The following is an 18469-nucleotide window of genomic DNA, read 5'->3' as shown; positions in this document are numbered from 1 at the left end:
CCATGGCTGAAGACCATTCTGTTGGTAGAGTTATTTGCTTTGGAAAATATCCTCAAGATAGAAGTTCTACATAATCTTCAATGCCTATCACATCCAAAATTAACCAGCATTTCTCTCTTCTGTGCTCCCCAACACATCATCATCTTAACTCTATCTTTGAATTCCCTCATTACCTAAGCTAGATTTGCACCATCTTCCACATCCAAGGGTTTCCCCCAAACAGCTATAGTGATATGTTTGCAGCACAGTGCTAAAAGAAATGGATCCTTTTCAGCAAAGAAGGGTGCATTTTGGTTACATTTAGTATAAATCAGAACTGACGTTACATCTCCCATCATCATTGTTCTCCCTGACCCAGTCATTCAGATCAGTATATCTCCAGCTTAGTAGTTTTGTGTCCCTTCCCATTGACTTCCAAATCGGAAGCTTCTCCACCTTTCTCCTTCACTAGTGGCAGGCACACTAAGGCCTGGGTTTGTTCAGGACCCCTGGGAGGCGCTCCTGAACTCTGCCCACTCTCCGGTCCAGGTTGTTCCATGAATAGCCAACTAAGAGAGCGCAGGATAGAGAGCAGACTCTGCTTAAACAGGGAAAATATTACTGGGTTTTGTTGGAATCTTGGCTAAGGGACCTGTTTATTATTATGAATAAAACTCCATATTCAAAAGCAAGAGTAAAATGTAAGAATACTCCAGAAGACAGACTTAAGAATGTGTGTACTCAGGACCCAGCGTAATAGCCTAGTGGCTAAAGTCTTCACCTTGCATGTGTTGGATCCTGTAAGGGTGCTGGTTCCTGTCTGCGTTGCTCCACTTCCCTGCTTGTGGCCTGGGAAAGCAGTTGAGGACAGCCCAAAGCCTTGGGCCCCTGTACCCGCATGGGAGACCTCAAAGAAGCTCCTGGCTCCTGATTTAGGATTGGCTCAGCTCAGCCAATGGAAGATTTTTTTTCTCTGTATCTTCTCTTTGTAAATCTGACTTTCCAACAAAATAATGAGAGAGAGAGAGAGAGAGAGAGAGAGAGAGAGAGAGAGAGAGAGAGAGAGAAGAATGTGTGTGCTCAGTGGCCTTCTGTTTTCTTGAGATCAAGTAGCAAACTGCACGTTCCCCTCTGCCCCCTTCTCCCATGGTGGTGAATGAGCTTTGAAATCCCTTTGATTCTGAATGAGCAGCACAATGAAAGGGCCTTCATTTAAAATGGGGAGGCTGTGCCAGCTTGCTTTCTCTGCAGCTTCCTCAGTGAGCTCAGGGTTGACCTTTTGGCTCAGCAACTGGCCTGCTAGTTAAATGCAACCATTGAACAATCACTTTACAGGATTTTCAGCTTATTAAAAATGGAGTGCGGCCACCAGGGATTTGAACATAAAGGTAATAAAAGAGCACCTAATACAAACTTTAAAGCATGTGTGTGCACATTTCAAGACTGGTAGGTAGAGCGATCTTTAACCTATACTAACTCCTTAAGAATAGGATTTAAAAGTCAGATAACAAGAATGAAAATAAAAAAATAAAATTACAAAACTGGAATTAGAAAACTCTTTCAAATCCAGGTTATCTTTCTCAGAATTGTCTCCTATATAATGAAACAGTGGTGTGAATATTTTTTTAAATTTTTGCAGATTTTGGGATATGGGTCTCAGCTGTATAAATCAGTAAAATATGTAAAAATTTAAAGTTCTAATGCAAAATTGTGTATTCTAATATTATTTAATGAATGAAGAGCTGCATGTTAGAAAGCCAAAATGTCAGCTTCTATAATCTTGTATGACACATATTTTGTGTCATTGTACAATGTACACTTTCCTCTCCTGCTAGTAAATAAAAATACAAAAATACATTTTCTGAAACTATTCTGCTATAGTTTCCTTGCTATTTTTTTGTACTTTCTTCATAGATAAGCTGGATTTCAATCACGCTTATACAGTATGCTTTTTAAAGAATACACATTTTCAAAAAAATTTTTACTTCTTTTTATTATTATCATTTTATCATACAGTTCTATAGGCCCTGGGATTTAACCTCATCCCCTCCCCAGTTCCTTCCTCCTTACTGACATACAATCATTACTAACATACAATTCTTCATACACAGTCATGTGTCCATCATTGTGGGCACAGACAATGGCAGAGAGTCCAGCATCCTATTGTAAAGATATAGTAAACAGTTTCATTGTTAAGTCCATCTCTGTCTGGAAGTAGAGATGCATACTGCATTGCATCCTCACATCTGGATATGTAAGTCTCCATTACACAGTTACTATACATCCCCTTAAACGAAAACCTGCAATACAAAATCAATAACAGGAAGAAAAATAGAAATTTACAATGCCATGAAGTTAAATAACATGCCGCTGGATATGATAGTCTCTGTTACACAGTTATTATACATCCCCTTAAATGAAAAGCCACAAAACAGAATCAACAACAGGAAGAGAAAAGAATACACATTTCTTGTGAACCTTAAAAAAAAACCCTTTTGAATGCATGGATTTCAGATTTTTTTCTGGTACAAAATAAACTTACATTTTGCTACCATTTTTTCATGTACTTTGTGAAGTGTATTCTGTGAGTGACTGTTTCAGTGCACTATTCTGCTAGCTTTTATTTCTCTTGGTCTTTATTTAAGCAAGTGTGTTTGGAAGGAGTGTGCTATACACACTGCTTTGTATTCTGTGAAAGCAATTTATACTGGTTTGAGAAGCAGCGAGAAAGGGAGAAGAAGGGTGAGAGAGAGAATGTTTCCCTTGTTGTGGTTCATGCTCCAGATAGCTGCAGTGATTGAGGTAGATTTGGGGTTAGAAGCTAGGAAAGCAATCAATATCTGTCACATATGTGACAGGCACCCAATTGCTTGAGCCATGTTTGCTGCCTCCCAGGGTGTGCATAGCAGGAAGCTGAAATTAGGAGCTAGAACTGGGAACTGACTACAGGAACTCTGATGTGAAGTAAGCACATCTTAACCACTAGACCAAATGCCAACTCCTCAGTCACTGTTTATGGATTTTCACATTTTCCTCCAGAGGAGGGATGCTGGTTTCTGTCATATGGAGCCTTGTCAACTGTAGGTGCCATGCTTATTAGATTGTTTCTGAATGAGAGCTCCAAAGAAGGATACACAGAGGATATCGAATTAAGTTGGCATTGGCTGGTGGGGACTGATAGCCATAGTTGAACACTTAGGAACCAGACATTAGAAGGTAAGCTTTTTTTTTTTAATGGTAGCAGGGTTATGTGGAGAGAGCCTAGATCAGCAGGCAGTGTGCTAAGCTTACTTTGCCTTTTTCTTCCAAGAACATGTCTCACTTTAGACATGTCCCGTCTTTGCTCATCAGTCTCCTCATCTGTAAAATGTCTGTGTGGCTAGATAATTTCTGACTTTCACATTCTGATGGTTGGATTAGAGAATGTAAACAACTTGAAAGATCCTCCCCTTGAATGTCTATCTCATTGTCTCATGCTACAGCAATTCTGTTCCCAAAACACTTGGGATTAAAGGCATCTTAATCTAAATCATTGATTATATGATAGCTCATTTAGGGAATGCTTTCTTTATGCCTTTAAACAAAAGTAGGGCTCCTGTCCACCCAGAATAAAGGGAGAAGCAACTCTGTTGAACAAATGGGTTGTACCCTGGTGAATCAAAACTCAGTAAAAAGTCAAGGAGCTGTATGTGGTTGCATTCACCACCGAATGTTGAATGTCTAGCAAGGTGTCTAAAGGGAGTACATAAATATCTGTTAAATGAATGAATAAATAAATGAAACATTCAGCAAGATCTTTTTGTGGCTAAGTATTTTTAACCGATAGCTGGCTTGCTAATTGGCAGTTTCTGATTCCAGGAAGCTCAATGAGACAAAATTTGTAGATGATGGTAGAGGTGAGGAGGCAGGGAGTGCTCCCAAAGAAAGGATAAAGGGAAGACATTAATGCTGTTCTGAATGATAATATGAATTTTCTTTCTTTGTGATTGAGTGTCTTAGGAAAATATTTCTGTACCATTGATTTCGAGTGTTAGAATTGGAGTGTGAGATGGCGGGACAGAAAGGATAGGTGGGTCTTTAAGTTCATCTTTGTTTTTCACTTTGCTTTTAATGTTAAAGTGATGTTACTATAAAGAGAACAGATTCGACATGTTCAACATAGCTCATAAGAAGAACTCTAAGAATATGATGATATGACATTCTCCCTGTTTCCTTCCTCCTTTCATCTGAAGGAGAGTAAAGCAGGGAATTCGCATGCTATGTTTCTCTGCTTTATATATATATAATAAATAAATATATATTTATATATATATAAAGCAGTTTAAAAATAATTAGGAAAGATTATAGAATAAGATAATAAAAAAGTGTCTTTTGTTAGAAATACTGTCCATATTTGCTTGCTTCCCCCCCTTTTTTCCTTTTCTCTCCTCTTTCTTTCTTGTTGTTTTGTTTGTTCTTCCTTTTTTTTTGCAAGGAAGTAGATTTCTACAAACTAATGTAGGCTACCAAAAAAAAAAATCCTCTATAGGCCAAATGCTACAACTGAATTATTGTGCCCAAAGAATACAGGTCTATTAAATAGCCTTTGGCAATTCTTGAGCAATCAGTACTGTTATCATGTAATTAATAACATAAATATATAAAGACAGCAGCGGTTTCTTTTTGTGTGTAGTTTGCATTTTGGTAGATCTCTGTTTGTCCAGACCATCTGAATCCTTGTTTTATCATAATTTGGAATCAGAAGCAAAAGTAGCATAGGAGTAAGAGAGCAAAAAGTTGTTGTCATTTTAAAAGGTAATGTTTTGGAAGACAAGAAGTTTCTGGTGTCTTTCTCTCTTGCTTCCTAAGTTCAACTCATAGCCCTGAATTCCAGGATCATTGCTGCTTACCCTTGGACCATGGAAATTCGGAAAGGAGAGACTGCCACTCTAGAAATGTGTACTCTTGACAAACTTAAGACCAAATAATGCTGGAAACTTTAAAGGACCATTCAGGCAGGAAAACAGGAGTTAAATCAGAGTTGGATACTAAGGGCTGCTTTTATCATCTACAAAATCATTCTGCAAATACGGAGGCTAAAAGTTGCTAAAATGAAATAAAAATGAGTTGCTTTTTCATTTTTATTGTTATTAGTAAGATGGGTTTTCATTCATTTGGGGACACAACAGTCACATCTCAATAGCTTAATTTGAATTAATTTTTAAAGGATAAATTAACACCACATTTTCTTGACAATTATAAAGATCAATGGTTACCCCAGGGCCCTATAAAGTCAGAGGTCCATTCATTGAAGGCTAGAAACAGAAAACTAATGTGCTTTGCCGAGAGGAATTCCACAGGCTAGTGATTTGAAAGAGGTTTTCTATCTTAAATGAATGCAAAATTAAAGTTAGGTAGATTTAAGAGGCTTTATTTTTGCAGAATTTAATACATATGTGTATATATAAACATGCACATACACATACATGTATATATAGATAGATGCAAATTCTAATAATATGACGTATGTGGGCACAAGGAATTGTTTGTGCTCACAATATGTTGACAGCATTTATTTTATGCATCTGTTTCTCCAATTTGCTTATTTCAATCTTTTGATTTTATTTTAATGTGCAGGCATTTGCTGAACTGTAACCACTTGGAGAGTGTCTGGACTTGCATGGATTTTAAAACTAAATTAACATTTCCCATCTCTCTATCTGGATTAGAAAAAGCGAATACATCCTAGTAAAAACCAATACTACTAGTTCTTTCACATTCCAAAATGCTTACATTTGCTTCTGGGTTATAATCCTCAATTTGGAGTTTGGCACCCTGCTCTGTCTCAGATTTCCACAGGCTTTACAATAATGCTTATAATTTGCATAGCAATTTAAAAGCCTCTTTTAGTTGTTAATGAATTAATTCATAAGATGTCCTTTTACCATCTCTCTATAATGCATAAATAAGTAAACTGAGACAAACAGTCAAGGCCATGTTGGAATGACTTGGTCAAAGCCATGTTGGGATTTTATTTAGTCCTTTCATTCATTTTAGTTTTAATTCTACAAATGAAGACACATTTTAATTCTAGGAATCATCAAAATTTTCAACTTCACTGTAAATTGCAGGTTCAATGAACGTAAGCAGTCTTGAGAAATAGAAAGGGTCTTTACCAAGTTCATGGAAATCACATGAAAAGTCTGTATTGAGTTCCTGACTCTTAGCTGTGGCCTGTCCTGGTCCTGGCTGTTGGACAGTGGGAAGTGAAGCAGAGGACGGGAGATTTCAATCTGTCTCTTGCTCTCTGTTTATCTGCCTTTCAAATGAGTTTAAAAATTGCTTAAGTTTAAGAAAAATACACCGTATATAAAATTATTATGCATAGATTTCATTTTTGCTCCCAAATAAGTTTTCTTTAATTCCATTTTCTGTGAACGTTTTTTCTTTTTTTCTTTATTTATTTTTAATTAATTACATTGCATTATGTGACAGTTTTATAGGTACTGTGAACTTTTGAAACATTGCATATTTACCCTTTGTGTAGTATTAGATTTCCAAATGGAAATGTGAAAGCTGTGATATCTCAAGAGCATTGCACTGCCATGATCCAGACCCACTGAGCTTTAGCACAGGGTGAGGGCTCCAGCTTCCAGAGAAGCTATTTCAGACACATTTCAGATCTTACAATTATTGCCATGCTATGTAGTATCAGTCCCTACATGACAAATTAAAGATACAGGATAGCAAATGGCTTCGGTTATAGCCTTCTTCAGAAATTTTTCCAAAGAAGGGGTAACTACAGTAGCAGCTGGGTTGCAGATTAAGTAGGTGAAAATTTAAGATGGATAACATGTATTTTATGACAGGTAGGGATAAAGGAATTCAAGCTGACAATATTCTCTCAATGTTTTACCAAATGCCTAAGAAAATTGTGCTTTTCTGGTCTCTTATCACATTTTGAAGTTGCAAGCTGCCATTAGCATCCTGTACACTGTAGGACTTCATTAAAGTCCTTAATTGACTACTATCCTGAGCTCAGAATAGCATCCACGCTGGGAAGAAAAGCAGCTTCCATGGAAAATGAGCAAAGAAAAGGTAAGGAACAGAGACCCAGTTGAGGAGGTGTCTACTCCAGCGGAAATGGACTGGAAAGAAGAGGCAAGCTGTCTTTGTGTAAGAAAAGCCACTTACACTTCCTCTGCCCAACTGCGCTGAAAGCAACTAAGTGGGGTGTTGTCTATTTTGTAAGGCTGCTGTTAGAATTACTCTCAGCTCAGTGGCTTAACACAATAGAAATGAGCTCTTCTATTCTTCTGGAGACAAGAAGCCAAAATCAAGATGTTGATCAGGTTGGTTTCTTCTGGAGGTTGAGAGAGGATTTGTTCTATGCCCTTTTTTTAAAGGTAGCTATTGGCTGTCATTGATTTCTTAATTTTTTGTGTTTAAGAAATATCACTATGTCTAAAGCCTTATCTGTCATTTACTTTCCCCAGAGCTTCTTGTGTTCTTCACTCAAAACTTGGTGAATTTTCTCCATGCTGATGGTTTCATTTCTCCATGCATTTCTCTTTCCAGGAACACCAAATGCCCTGCGCAGACCTGACTATGCTTCCAGCCTTCTGATTCTCTCAGATAGCCCAGGAGTTCCTAGGTTGGCATTCCCATAAGAAACTAGTGAATGTTGATAATAGAACTTAGCGCATCCATCCAACCCAGAGTGGAGTTTTTAAAACTGTGAGTCAACATTGTGTGTGTGTGTGTGTGTGTGTGTGTTGGATCTGAGGGTATTTGTTACAGGGGCTGCATTGTGAGCTGCCTGTCTGCCAAGATTTTGCTGTAATCAGCCCAGGTCTGGCAGAGTTGACAATGGGCAAATGTTGGGTGAATAAAAGAACCATTGAAAATCTGATAATCCAGCCAAAGTTCCTCCACATATTGTTAGGAGACCAAAAGCAGAGGCAAACACTGAGGATTGCAAAAGCCACTCATTAGCTCTACCCACATTTACAAATATTTGAAGCTAGAGGTTTGGGGTAAGACATGCCTGTGTCTTCTGTAGGACAGACTGATTCAGATGATTTTTGTTGAGCATCCACCTCTTTGCCACACATTATCTCATTTATTCCTGTAAAAATGCTATAGTCATGAGATTCATTTTGTAGTTGGCCAAACTGAGGCACAGAAAAGGTTAAATATTGCTTCAAGCTGTACTACACGCCATCAGCAAGGACTGGGTCAGGTGAATATTCTTTTATACAGAGAGAGGTTCTAGGGCAGGAGAGTGTGGCTTCTGGAAGGCTGGGGGAGTGGTGCTGTCCACGTCTTGTTCCACGACAGCATCCAAGGAACAGCCATAGAGGGGGAAAACAATCACCACACATTGGTGACAAAGACTCATAAGGCCTGTGAAAAGTGATTTGAGTCAGCATGTCAAAAGCCCATTAACCAAAATGCAGAAGACACAGCTCTCTAAGTATGACGGGAAGTATTTGTCATACAGTTGTACTATCACGGATGGGAGCCATCAGCAGCTGTTGTGCGCTGCTTGCACATTAACCACACAATCGTGGAGATTGATGCAGAAGCCTGTGTACCTCTGGTGCTTCCTGATCTCGCCTCCCTCCCCCACAATCTGCTCCCCACCGACCCTGGCCACCTCCCACTTCCACCTGGAAGCCTCAGAGCAGGTGTGGATGCAGCCCTATGTTCCATGGCTCTAATAGGGCTGTGCTTCTGGATTGGCTCAAGTCGGATTGTGGATAGTGTTTATTGTTATTATCACTAAGTCAGATAATGATGATGGCTATTGATTTACCCAATCCAAAGGTTCATTAGGAACCTTGCTCACATTGAAAGGAACACATTGAAACATGGGTAAAAATATTTGTATTTGTTTATCTAAAATGGGCAAGTACAGACTGTGTCCTTGGCTCTGTCTTGTTGAACATTTTTATCAAGGACTTGGATCAAGACATAAAAGACCTGCTGATCAAATTTGCAGTTGGCACAAAGCTGGCCAGAATGGTTAACAGGCTAGATAAGCGCAGATTTTAAAGAGCTCTTGACAAGTGGAACAAAAACCAAAACTAACAAGAAAAATTTAATTAAAAAAAATCTTAAGGTCTTGCACTTGTGGGGCATATAAATCTGTCTGGACAATATCTAGAATGGGAGGAAGAGACATTTTTGTAGCAGTTCTCATGAAAGCACTAAGGGCTTTTGGTTCATGACAACTCCAACAGGCAAATTACCCTACAAGCACAGAGGCACAGTGTCATTCCCATCTGGCCCTGCACAGAACCACCACATCTGCACAACTCCAAGTCTCCGTCACATTTGAAACAACAGAAACATGTATGATGAGTTTCTGTTTGAGTTTGATGAGTCAATTGCATTTTTTAATTGAAGGTCTCTTCAAAAAAGTGACAAGGGTCAACTGCAATTAAAGGAACATTATAGATGTATTCACAAAAATGCTATTGTTTCTTCCAATATCCCCCTCACCAGGTAAGCATCATTTCACACTGTTATTCAAGCTGATACCGGCATAGCATAACAATATACATGTAAATAAGGTCTTTGTCAGAATTGCCTAAGATTTCTTTTTTTGTAGAAGAGATCCTAAAAAATTCCATTACCCGCCAACCTTCTTTCTTCATTTAAGGATTCATAACATCGCTTTCAGGTTGGTATATATTCAGGATTTTTTTTTTGTACTCTAGTACTTCTAGTGTTTTAAAATCTGATGTCAGTCTGTAGTATTTTTAAAAATGCATACATAATATTCCATAATATAAATGTGCTACAATTTATTCATCCTTGATGAATACCACATTTTAAATTGGCAAATGCTGACTTTTCAGGGCAGGACAGTAGCAAATGGAGGCAGAATCTGTGACTAGAAGGATGCACATTAGCAATTGGAGAATGAGTAGGAGGGAAAGAGGAAGGGGCTTGCCTGCTTCATTCATTAATTTTGGAATTCAGCTGGGGCTGAAGGATTACTGTTTTCTATGTTTAGCGTTGTTTTGTTCCGGTCCAGACAGTGTTGACTGGGGAGGGGGAGAGGGTGGAGATTCCTTTCTCATGTGGTTGGGAGGATGCGCACAACAGTCTGGGGTCAATCCATGTGGTGCACCCCTTTTCCAGAGAGTTGGCTGGCTCAGAGCAACCTCCTTAGTAAGCACATTATAAAAACATTAGGTTAACTAATAAAAATAATGACATTAAAAAGAAAAATTGTAGAAACCAAACAAACCCAGTCCTACAGCCAAGGCAGGCACCAGCCGGGATGTTGTTGGCATGCTTAGCAGAAATTTGATTTCTATGAATTTCATTGTCAGTGTAACCGGGGCATGAATCACCCTCCTCCGCCCTTTCTCATCATTTTAATACCACAGATTTAGGGAACATGGCATTAGAGAGATAAAGAGGTTCACAAACAGCATCAGCCAGGATCCCCCTGGGCCCTGTGGAGGCGTCGGGCTAGGCCAGGAAGCAGTTTTCTGCTGTTATGGGCCTATAAATCTAGAGGCAGTTGAACCCCTGTGGGATCTGAAGCCGTCAACTCTGAGACCAGAGCTGTCGCTTTATCTGTTCTCGACCTCTCGTTCTCCCCACAGACCATCCTACTGATGGATGAGAAATGAGCTTTCTCAGTCAGAAGCAGAAGTTCCAGGAGGGAGACAGGGCCTGGAGACGCTTAGGATGGTGAAAGTCAGCTCTCACGAGCTTCCAGGATTCATTTTCCTGCTGTCTGGTGTTCTCTGCTGAGGTGACTAAGAAAAGCTACCTATCGTAGCTTTTCCAAGGATGTGGCAACTATGCAGGCTCTGGAGGTGGCCCAGGAGAGGCAAGCACAGCCAGGTGGGCAGGGACTCCCCGATGACCCTGAAACACATTCATTTTTATTTTTATTTCATTTATTCACTTGAGAGAAAAAGAGAGCAAGATAAGGGGACCATTCCCATCCACTGGTTGATTTTGCACATGCCTGTGGCTGTGGCTGCGGCTGGAGCCGGAATCAGAAACTGGGAACTCAGTCCAGTCACCGCTGTGGAGGGAAGGCCCCGATGACTTGATCATCAACACTCTTCTCAGGGTCTTCGTTAGAAAGACGCTGGAGCCAGGAGTCGGAGTGGGAGTGGGAGACAGGCACTGCAGTGCAGCTGGCTTAACAGGTGCTTGAGAGGTCTGCATTGCGTATCAGAGTGTCGGTCTAGAGTGCAGATACACTGCTTTCTGCCAACTTTCTGCCAACACATCTTGGGGGGTAAGACAGAAATGGTTCAAGTGCTGAACCCTTGCTACACAGATGGGAGACTCAGGTGGAGTTCTAGGCTCCTGGATTGCTCTGTCCCTTTGTTAGCTGTTTCATGTGTTTGGAGAGTGAAACAGTGGGTGGACGATCTGTTGGTCTCTGTCTTTCTGTATTTCAAGTGGATGGAAATAAATAAAGAGTAAACAAACAAATAAATAACTAAATAACTACATTTTTTTTAAAGGAACATCCAGAGCTGGGGATGAAACCCAGGAGTTCTAACATCCTCAATGCCAGGCTAAGTGCCTGTTCCTTATTTTTATTTTCAAATGAATGTGTAATTGATCCTTTACCAAGTGTCAAACACTTCAAATAAGGAGATTGATGTCTAGTAAGTGGAAGGTACCTGAGCTAGGTCATGGGGCTGGCAAGGAGTGGAGCCAGGGCTTCACACTGGGTTTGCCTGACTCTGGCATTTGAATCCTTTCCATTAAGAATTATGGTGGTATGTTGTCATGTGAAGGTGTGTGGAGGAGAGTGGGCCCTCGGAAAGTCCATCTTTCTCTCTTCTGATTATACGCCCAAATAATTTTTTATGTTCCAATTCAAAGTGTTCGGTCTACCCTGCTCTAACTAGAGTTCATCACAGCCCTCAAGATTGCTTAGGGGATGTGAGACCTGTTTTATTAAAACCAGCACTTCAGGCTATTACCACCCACACAGGTAACAGAAACAAGAATTGGAAATTAGAATTCAAAAAAATTCACAAAGCACAAAGCTTGGCTTTCTCATGGCAGAACGTTTCAGATAACAAGATGCAGTCAAGGGTATCCGTTAGAAATATAGTCACTAAACATGGTTTTGGAATTGATTGATGCGTCAGTTCTCCCTGCGGCTTTGGGTAAGTTATTTAACCTTGTATATAATAGATAGTGGTAAGATTAAATGAAAACTTGTATACAGAGTTGTCAGCTTAGTGTCTTGCATAAAATAGGTATACTGCAAAGATTATCAATTGAGTATATTACACTTCTATTGAGGATATTACACCATCCCCAGGGACAGAGGGATATGGCAGAGGCACTGTTATTAAGATGTGCATTTGGGGGCCTGATGTGTTTGCCTGGCAGCTAAAGTCCTCGGCTGGAATGTGCTGAGATCCCATATGGGTGCCAGTTCTAATCCCGGCAGCCCTGCTTCCCATCCAGCTCCCTGCTTGTGGCCTGGGAAAGCAGTTGAGGACGGCCCAAAGCCTTGGGACCCTGCACCCGCATGGGAGACCTGGAAGAGGCTCCTGGCTCCTGGCTTAGGATTGGCACAACTCCTGCCATTGCAGTTATTTGGGGAATGAATCATTGGACAGAAGATCTTCCTCACTGTCTCTCTTCCTCTCTGTATATCTGACTTTTCAATAAAAATAAGTAAATCTTTTTTTTTTTTTTAAGATTTTTTATTATTATTATTGGAAAGCCGGATATACAGAGAGGAGGAGAGACAGAGAGGAAGATCTTCCATCCGATGTTTCACTCCCCAAGTGAGCCGCAGCGGGCCGATGCGCCGATCCGATGCCGGGAACCTGGAACCTCTTCTGGGTCTCCCACGCGGGTGCAGGGTCCCAAATCTTTGGGCCGTCCTCGACTGCTTTCCCAGGCCACAAGCAGGGAGCTAGATGGGAAGTGGAGCTGCCGGGATTAGAACCGGCGCCCATATGGGATCCCGGCTCTTTCAAGGCGAGGACTTTAGCCGCTAGGCCACGGCGCCGGGCCCCAAAATAAGTAAATCTTTAAAAAATATGTGCATTTTGAAGTATTTTTCTCTTAGTGGGAACCTGTTTTAATTCTTTATCCTCTGCTCAAAATCTGACATCTTTGGTGGGATTATTTGGAAACCAATGACCTTAGTAGAGAGACAGGCATTTCAGTTAAGAATAATCCCAAACTCTGAGGTGATGGAGACCCGATTCCCAAGATAGCTTCTACCATCACCAACTATGTCCTTTGTACAAATTATTTGCATAGAGATTTTGCATTCTGTCTTTATTGCCATATATCAGAGAAAACATGATATTTGTCTTTGAGGATGCTTTATTTCACAAAGCATATTGATTTCCGGTTGCATCTACATTTTTGGGGGGATGAGGAAAGACAGGATTTCAACCTTTTTAAAAAATAGTTGAATAGTATAGAGTGTATGTGCCACCTTATCTTCATCCAATTATCAGCTGATAGACATCTGGTTGATGTTGATCTTAGTTATTGTTAATTGAGCTGAAAAAACATAGGAATACAAGAGATTGTTTCATATGATTTCATTTTTGGGGGTAAATTCCTAGGAGTGTAATGCATGGGCCGTGGGGTAGATCTGTTTTCATATTTCTGAGGAATCTCTATACAGACTTCTATAATGGGTGCACTTCTTCATACCAGCAGTGAATTTTGGTAACTTTTCCCCACCTCCTCTCCTGCATCTATTATTTGCTTTTTTTTTTTTTTTTTTTTTTTCTAATGATAGGTCCTTCTAACTTGGGTGAGATAAGATCTCATTGTGATTTTTATTTGTATTTACCTGATGGCTAGTTAACTTGAGCATTTATTCATGTGTCTGCTGGCCATTTGTATTTCATCCTTTGAAAATTACCTGTTCATGTCGTTTTGCCATTTCTTCGCTGAATTTTTTTGTGCTGTTGTTGCTGTTAAGTTTTTCGAGCTCTTTATAGAACCTGGATATGAATCCTTTATCAGTTGCATATTTTGCAAATGTTTTATCCTATTCTGTCAGTTGCTTCTTCACTTTGTTAAGTTTTTCTTTGCAGTGTAAATGTAACCTCACTTACCCATTTTTGTCTTTATTGCCTAAGCTTTTGGGAGTATTTTCCAAGAAGTCTTTGTCAATGCCAATGTCTTGCAGAAATTCCCTGATGTTTTCCCCTAGAAGCATGAAATAAGATTATTATTTATGAAAAATCTACTCAACATAGACATGCCGTCTCAGGTCACTCAGAGGACAGGCAAATCTTAGTTCAATATAGATCATTCATTTAATTTTCAAAGCTAGGTCCTGCTGAATATTTTCCCGATTGCTCCTTCTGGGCTTTAGGGGATGGTAGGTTTGAGGCTATATAATAGAAATATACATGGTATGTCCTCTCACACTGGCCCTTATATGATAGCAAAACATGGGAACACCATATTGAGTTTCATACTTTCTCTTTCTCTGGAAAGGAAGCTATCGACCTAACTGGTACCACTCTCTAACTATATAGTTTCACTACTTATCATAAGCCTTTCTCATAAGGTGAGGCAGTTCAGTAACATCCTTATGCGTCACTTATGTTGTAATATGTATCCCAAGTCCCAGTGTCTCACCAGTTTATTGAAGTATGAAACCTTGTGTCTTTCACTGTGGTGTGTGAAACAAGCAGAATGAACTCTGCTATTGGTGTGCTTAGATCATCCAGTGCTTCTGGCTGGAATTCTGTGAGCACACTGTCCTGACAAACCCTTGTATTTTTACCTAGTGCTTCCTTCTTCAGTCTTAAGATCTTGGCTCAGTTCAGCGGCCATTTCATTCACTGTTCTGCCAACACTACACACAGTCCCATGCTGCTGACATAGATGTGCGTAATGACCAGCTGAGAACCCCACCTAGTGTCTTAGAATACTCATCAGGAAACATAACATTTTGGGTGAGTGCTCTGAAAGGTTCCTTGTGATTTTCAGTTTCTGTAGCTTATTGTTTTTCTTCTGCTGAAGGCTTCTCTCAGATACTGGTGTCTTGAGAACTTTCCTGGTTTCCCCACTTTCAAAATTTCTCCATTTTCTTCTCAAATTTCCCACTCAATTTGTTTTATCCTTCTCCCAAGCCTCTGGAAAGCCCTACTGAGCCTTTTGGTCTGTTTTGATGATGTACCTGCTAGTCTTCGGAAAACTCGAATATAAGTGTCAGATTTATGTTTAGACTTGAGCTTCCAGCATGCAGCCTGTTTGCTAGCATATTACAGATGTTGACTTGCATTGAAGAATGGATGTTCAAGAAACATGAAACAAGGTACTTTATTTCATTGTAGTCAGCAGTCCTCACCTATAACATGAGGACAATAAAAGTATTTGTATCATAGGCTTTTATGAGAACTGAATAACTTAACCAATCATTGTTAATGTCTAACACAGTCATCATTCAGTATCAACCATGACTATATAATATTATCAATATTTTAATTTCAGTATTTATGTCTGTTTTATTTCATTTTTATTAATTTTTACAATATTTATTTTCATTTTATTTGAAAGTAGATTTACAGAGAGGGAGGGAGAGTGGGAGACAGAGAGAGAGAGAGAGAGAGAAAGAGAGAAACTCTTCCATCTGTTGGTTCACCGCTACCTCTCCTCCCAGGTGACCTCAATGACCAGACCTGGACCAATCCAAATCCAGGAGCCAGGAGCCTCTTCCAGGTCTCCTTTGTGGGTGCAGGAGCCCAAGGACTTGAGCCATCCTCTGCTGTTTTCCCAGATCATAAACAGGAAACTAAAGAGGATACAAAATGGTGCCCATATGGGAAACAGGAAGCACAGGTGAAGGATTAGCTTGCTATGCCATTGTGCTGCTACCCCTCCCGACCCCCCGCCACCCCATACACTCATTTTAAACACAGAGTAACCAAAACGTAAACAGAAATCTGAGGACTCTTGAGATAACTCAAAAGCCAAGTATAATGTCAAGGAAAAAAACTGTAATCTTCACTTTCTGGTTGAGTTTTTAAAATATGCTAATGAGGCTTCTGCCTGAGGGCCTGTGTTTATAGATGTTGCTCAGCACTGTGTCTGAACAAGTGGAATTTGTGGGAGTCCAGGCAAGGGGAGTGCTTAGGCTAATTTTGTTTCTCCAAATTCCTCAGACCTTTGAGGGAGAAATGAAAAGTGTTCTTTAATCACTGCTTGACATGTCTTCCATTTACAATGTTTTGAGCCTGAGGATCAGGAAAAGAGTGCAGGAGGAGCTATTCACGAAGGAAATTATTTTACATAAAAGTGATGTTTGGCAGAAACAGGGTGCAAGAAATAAATGCTTCCTCCAACAGAAGGCAAGAGCACATGTCTTTAAAAGTTTTGAAATGTTCTTACAAGTTATCTACATGAAGAATATATGGAAAGAGCCCTGAGAATACCCTGAACAAAATCATTAATGTTGTATTTGAGCCCAGAATGCGAACTAGATAAGGTGGAAGTCCACATTCAGACGACCCTAGCTAAAGCTTGTTTGCCCAAAGTGAGGAGCCAAGCATTGTTGTCACTGGGTTGATACCATTGTCTCTAGATACACTTCTAGCTTGGTGGTTGCATCTAGTTTTTAACAGGCTTTCAATCAATATTTATTGTTTGTTATTTCCATGCAAAATTCCAGAAAGGCTAGTTCTAGCAAAAAATAATATTAGACATTTTAATTAGCAACTGCTTAGTAATAAATTTTTATTAAGCAATATTATTTTGGTGATATTAGTATATTTTTTCTCTTTCCCTTCTCTCTGTTTTTTATTTTATTCCACAGAGACTGGTGTATGTTCGACAAATGTTCAGTTCAGATTTCAATTTTTCTGGCCTGTTTGTTCCATACATGTATTTATCATGATGTAAAGGCAAACATTTTTCTTGCTTTCTCTTTTTTCTTTTTTTTACATCCCACAAGAAGCCATAAGTATATTAATGAAAGAAACAGAACAAATTTCAAGCCAAGTTGCAGTTATTCTGTTTAAACACCAAAAAGTGTTTGTTTTTCATATGATTGCCTTAATTTCATAATAGCACTTACAGCATCATTAGCCTTTGTCTTGACACAGGTGCATGTGACGTGACCAACTCACTCCCACACCTGTTTCATCAACCTCTTCCTCTTCGCTCTCTTCCTGAACAGTTGGAGTCTGTGTGTTTTCCTGAAAGTTTAAGGTAGCTTCACCTTGAACTCTAAATTTCTCTGAGTTAAATCCTCAATCTTGCCCTCGCCCCAAAATGATGAAGGAATATAAGGCTGGGCTGTTATGGAGTTTTGCGATGATGAAGAAGACATTGTTAGGTTTCTCAGTAGTGACTCTAGCAACCCCTATGGTTTGTCCAACACCCAATTTGGACACAGCCTCCCATGCCTTCTCTTCTGAGTTTTGCTCTACTGACTGGTTCGTCCTCAGTGATTTCGGCTACTGCGGTCAGCAGAGTCTATCGTGTGGAATTTTGTTCCTCAAGCTCTCTCCCTGACTCATCCCTGTCAGATTCTGTTCCAGATTTGGTCTCAGCCTGAGGCTGCGGCAGCTGCTGCTCAGGAGCAGGGACAGTTTCTCTGTTTCGCCAGGCATTTTTCTCATCAGAAACCTCTTCACTCTCAAACTATGTGACATTCTGGTGTGCCAAGTGTTCATTTTATTCCACAAGCCAAATCCAACCAGACCAGCAATCACCACTTAGTTCTTAACCTGAGGGGTACGAGTCCAGTCTGGCTCCAGACATGACAGACTTCAGACACTGCCTCAAAACCTCCCCGCCACCCCCGGAGTCACGAGGAAAACATGAAGGGTTGGGCTTAAGACCCAACACTGGACTACCATGGTAAACACAGTGAGAAGGGGCTCTAAAGCCATGTCCCTTTAACCTCCTCTGAGTTTTCATGAAGCTGTTTCCAACAGCACACACGGTACTTATACCCCCAGTGGGGCAGTGGATCTCATGTCTTCATGTCAGGATGTTGGATCTGGCCTTTTTGCCCTTGCTCCCTGCCTTTTCCAGACCTATCGACCTATAAAGCTGCCTACTCTTCTATATTCTCAGTCTCCTGGCCTGTGAGGAAGGCAGAGATGGCTGTGGGTAGAGTAGTGGCTCACACAGCTGTTTTCTCACTTTTAGGCCTCCTGTTGTGAGTAAATGGGGGGAATGCCTGGGGTAAAGGATGTTTTCAGAAGGGCTAGGACCTTCTGAACACAGGTTGCAGTTCTAGGAGGAGTTACTTCCCTGGTTGTCTCTGGCTCCTCATCTCCTCTTCTGAGGTGAGTGAAGAAGGAACTGATTGGCTCCGCAGGAGTCTGGTCTGGAGGCATGGGCTCCTTTCATATGTGTGCTGGAAATAGGGCCTCTCCTCTTAGATGTGAGTTGGCACTTTGGAAGCACTGACTCTGTAGACCAGCAGGTGGCACATGGGAACCGGAATACACAGGCCTTAGGCCCAGGGCAAAGGGATGGAGGAGGATTTAATGCAAGGTCACCAATC

At 40.4% G+C, this 18469-nt stretch overlaps 1 pseudogene; it reads right to left on the bottom strand.

The window, feature by feature from the left end:
* Positions 1–367: 367 nt before the first annotated feature.
* On the bottom strand, positions 368–18299 carry LOC101532755 (nascent polypeptide-associated complex subunit alpha-like; annotated as a pseudogene).
* Between the last annotated feature and the right edge of the window lie 170 nt (positions 18300–18469).

Source organism: Ochotona princeps, chromosome 1, assembly GCF_030435755.1.
Source record: "Ochotona princeps isolate mOchPri1 chromosome 1, mOchPri1.hap1, whole genome shotgun sequence".
Classification (NCBI taxonomy): domain Eukaryota; kingdom Metazoa; phylum Chordata; class Mammalia; order Lagomorpha; family Ochotonidae; genus Ochotona; species Ochotona princeps.
The sequence above is the reverse complement of the archived record's forward strand: the minus strand, read 5'-3'. Positions and strand labels throughout refer to the sequence as shown.